Here is a 4,968-nt window from a genome sequence, read left to right as displayed (position 1 = left end):
ACAAAAAAACATTCACATGAGCATTATTAATGCAGTGTGGCACCCCTCATTCAGAGAGTGGGTCCAACATTGGCTATTTATAGAAGGGTGGACCTGTAATCTTCTGGACATTTATTTGCACTGATTGATATATGTAAGCATGGAAGGTGTTTATTGCTTTGTTTGGGTTTCAACTGAAGGAACACAGAGAAAGTGTGTTTGTGTGTGTGTGATGCGGAGGGAATGAAGGGGACTGATCTGGTGTCTGTTCAAGGCCCAGGCACCCAGATTGCTTTTTTTTCCTGCATCAGAATAGCTATATAAGATTTAAGTAGAAAAAGTCAGTCTCTGGAAGAGTGTTCTGGTTTCCTATTTGCTTTCTTTTTTTTTTTTTTTTCCTTGTGAAATACATTGTAAATAAAAAGCATGTAAGTAATACATAGTAACAATTTAAAGAATTATTGTAAAAAGAAAACCTGTATACTCAACGCTCAGCTTAAGAAACCTATAGAAGCTCAGCTTAAGAAACCTATAGAAACTAGCCGGGTGTGATGGCTCACGCCTGTAATAACCTAGCACTTTGGGAGGGCGAGGCGGGAGGATCGCTTGAGGTCAGGAGTTTGAGACCAGCCTGAGCAAGACTGAGACCCCGTCTCTACTAAAAATAGAAAGAAATTAATTGGCCAACTAAAAAATATATATATAAAAAATTAGCCAGGCATGGTGGCACATGCCTGTAGTCCCAGCTACTCGGGAGGCTGAGGCAGCAGGATTGCTTGAGCCCAGGAGTTTGAGGTTGCTGTGAGGTAGGCTGATACCATGGCACTCACTCTAGCCTGGGCAACAAAGCGAGACTCTGTCTTAAAAAAAAAAAAAAGAAAAAGAAAGGAAGAAACCTATAGAAACTTAACATCCTTCTCCTCTATTCCAGTTAACCACTATACTGAAGTTTTTATTGACAAATCCTTTGGTTTTTATTCGTTTGCATGTGTGTCCTTGTTGCTTAAGCAATACTTCATTTAGTTTTGCCTGTTTTTTTTTATCTTTATTGTATTTTGACTCTTACTAAATGTATTTGCATTTTTTTTTTTTTTTTTTGACACAGAGTCTCACTTTGTTGCCCAGGCTAGAGTGAGTGCCGTGGCGTCAGCCTAGCTCACAGCAACCTCAAACTCCTGGGCTCAAGCGATCCTTCTGTCTCAGCCTCCCAAGTAGCTGGGACTACAGGCATGAGCCACCATGCCCGGCTAATTTTTTCTATATATATTAGTTGGCCAATTAGTTTCTTTCTATTTATAGTAGAGATGGGGTCTCGCTCTTGCTCAGGCTGGTTTCGAAATCCCGACCTCGAGCAATCCGCCCGCCTCGGCCTCCCAGAGAGCTAGGATTACAGGCGTGAGCCACCGCGCCGGCCAATGTATTTGCATTTTACACTCAATATTGAATGTTTGAAACTTATCTATGTTGATGCATATAACTGTAGTTTGTCCATTTCCCCTGTTGTATAATATTCCACTGTGTGAATTACCAACTTGCTTGGAAGTGGGGCCACTAAATCCACATTTTGAGCAATCTCCCCAAATAAGATTGATATAGGTGGTCTTCGACTCACACTTTGAGAATTATTATCTTAGAGGACAAAGTCCAAGCACTTATTTCTCAGTCTCCCAAATCTCTTCCTTAGCCTTTTAATGTTAGTTAAATTGCTTGTTTCCCTTTTCCAAAAGTGTTTTCCCATCTTTCTTCACCTAGTGAGAATTGTTATGCTTCAACTCTCTCCACTAAATTATTAGTCTGTCATGAAATTGAGAGCAAAAAATCAAAATAGAACAAACAAAAAAACTATAAGCTCCTCCAAGGCAAAGATTATCACCATTGTTGTCACTGACGTTTATGGAGCAGATACAGTGTACCAAGTACTATATGAACAACTTTATATGTATCATCTCATTAATCCTTACCCAACCCCATGAAGAAGGTAGTGGGATTAGACTCACTTCACAGATAAGGAAATAAGAGTCAGAGATAGTAAGTAACTTGTCCAAAGCTAAACAGCTTTTACACGTGGACCTCTTTATCTTATTTGTCCTTGTACCTCTAGGATCTAGGGTAGGACTTAGAGTATGGTAGGCACTCAATAAATGTTTCTTGAGCTGAACTGAAAGGAAAAGTCAAGGAGAACAGATGGAAAACCATCCCTTTAGTTCAGACGAAGGCAGTGGGGATGGAAAATCAAAGTTGGAATGAGACTTGGCAAGCCAGACTATTACAGAGCTGAAATCTGGGGAGTTGCATTGGGGGAGGGAATAAAGAACGGACAAGGCATTTCCATTTTTTTACTTTGGGCACTACTGTATTTTTTGGAAATTTTTAAAACAAGCACATGATGGTTTTACAAATTTTTGAAAAGAGAAAGTGTAGAGGCAGCTAGTACATGACTAGACACTAGCAAAATATAGAAAAGAAGGGAGAAAAAGAAATCCCAGCTGAGCAGGAGGCCTCCGGCAAGGATTCATAGGAAAATGTGGAGTCATTTGCAGAAAGAACTGCTGGGAGGGATGCTTTGGGAGGAGAAGCTGACTGTAATTTGGAGATTCTGGGTTTGGGAAGCAGCAGAGCATTCCTGGGGACTTTCCACCAAGCATCTGGACTTGCAGGTCTGAAATACAGGACAGAGATCAAACAAGACCCCAGAGATGATGGTTGAAGCCATAAGATTAGTGTGCACAATAAGAAGGAAAGGAGAAAGAAAGAGGACCAAGAGCCAGAACATTGAGGGGTGTGAGGCACATGTGAGGGGAAGAAGAAGAGCCAGGGAAGCTACTTGAAAAGGAGTAGCCAGAATGTCAAACCCTCTCACAACTACCAAGGGAAAAGAGAATTTTGAAAAAAAGCATATGTAAATGGAATTAAACAGCAAAGAATTGCTGAATGGGGAAAAGACTAACAAGAGGCCTTCAGATGTGGAAATTAAAAGACCTCGTTCACCAGTCTAGTAATGGTAAAAAATAAAAAAATAAAAAAATAAAAGACCTCGAAACATTTATCATTTATCGGGTGTCAGGAGGGTGGGAGGGGGGAGGAGGGGATGGGTGTATACAACCACAATGAGTAAAATGTGCAACATTTGGGGGATGGACATGCTTGAAGCTCTTACTTGAGGGGGGAAGGACCCTGGGCAATATAAGTAACCTTAACATTTGTACCCCCATAATACGCTAAAATAAAAAATAAAAATAAATAAAAATAAAGTAAATAAATAAAAAAGCCCTAAGAGTTTAAAAAAAAAAAAAAAAGACCTTCAAGAGTCCAGTTCTAGAGGTATTCTGGGATCAGTAGCCCTATTAAAAGGGCTTAGACATGAAAACCCCAAAAATAACCACATGTTATAATAACATGTGAGTGGAAGTTTGACCAAAGGGGAGGGGAAGGAATGTGATGATAGGGTGTAGGTAGAATTATTTTGAGGTAGGAAGATGGTTTAATGACCTTGCCTTTTTGTTCTGGTGCCTTCCATGGTGCTTGGTGATAATGCTCGCTTATTGGAAAGTTACTATGCCGGGCACCGTGCTAAGCACTTGACAGCGTGGATTTTTCTCAAAGCCTTCAGCTTTTCTCTCTGTAACATGACCTACACATGGCTGCCAAATCAGCCCTTCTCGGACGCTGATTATGTCTCTCCTCTCCTACAACAACATTAGTGACACCCCACTCCCCAGAGAGTAAGATCTAAACTTCTCAGTTTGGCATCTACGAGCCTTCTTGGAGTGACCCTTATTCACCTGTCCAGTTTCTTCTTACTCTGGTACTTTCCCAGCACAATGAGTTCCTTGCCTGTGAGCATGCATGCATTATTTATACAGTAAAGATTTATGAGCACCCACCTTGTGCCAGGCACTGCTCTAAGTGCCCAGGAAAGAATGGAAATAAGAAAAATTACTCCCTCCTTTCATGGAGTTTACCAAAAACAAATCAGTAATCAAGGAATTATCACACAGGTATAAGGACTTTGATGAAAATAAAAGAGGGTAATGTGATGGAGAGAGCCTGTTGGGGGAGGAAGACTGATTTAGATGCAAAAGTCAGGGAAAATCTTGACAAGGAGGTAAGTTTAGGCTGAAACCTGGTTGATGAATAGCCTATGCAAAGATAGGGTGAGGAACATTCTGGGAAGAGGGAATAGTTAGTACCAAGACTCTAAGGAGCACATGACCTTGGTGTGATCAAGGAACAGAAAATGCAAGTGTGCTGAGGCACAGCTAGGGAGGGGGAAGGTGACATCAGAAGAGGCTGGAAGAGGGAGCGAACCGTCCCCTCTGCAAACTGCAAAGGCCTCTTAGACCTGGGTAAGGATTTGCATCTTCATCCTAAAAGCAACGGGAAGCTGCTAATGTTAAGTAGGGAAGTGATGTGATTATATTTAGGATTTTAAAAGATCACTATGGCTTCTGTGAGAAGAAAAAGATCCGTTAGGAGGCTACTGCAGGAATTCAGGTAAGAGATTTTGGTAGTTTTGGACCAAAGAGTGGCAGTGGAAATGGAGGGGTTTGATAGACAGGTTTGAGAGGAATCTGAGAAGTAAAACAGATAGGGCTTGGTGATGACCTAAGAGCAGATGTGCAGAGCATAGGCAAGAAGCTAATCCTCCAGTCATAGGGTAGATGCAAAGGAAAAATGTGGAAAGGCAGTTACCTCCACTCTCAGCAACAACATTCAAATATTCCCTACTCATGTGTAGGGTGGGTGAGAGGTGGTTGGAAGGGCCACAGAGCAGTCACACATTGCCCTTCAAGACCTCGCATCTTACAGAATAGACACACCTGTAGATGTACAAGGTGAAGAACAAAGTGAAAGGAAAGGATTCAATATATGTTTCAAGGCTGGGTACAGTGGCTTATGCCTGTAATCCTAGTACTCTAAACAGGGAGGCCAAGGTGGGAGGATCACTTGAAGCCAGTAGTTGGAGACCAGCCTAACCAAGAGCAAGAC

This window comes from Microcebus murinus, chromosome 7, assembly GCF_040939455.1.
Source record: "Microcebus murinus isolate Inina chromosome 7, M.murinus_Inina_mat1.0, whole genome shotgun sequence".
Classification (NCBI taxonomy): Eukaryota; Metazoa; Chordata; class Mammalia; order Primates; family Cheirogaleidae; genus Microcebus; species Microcebus murinus.
Note: the sequence above shows the minus strand (reverse complement) of the source record.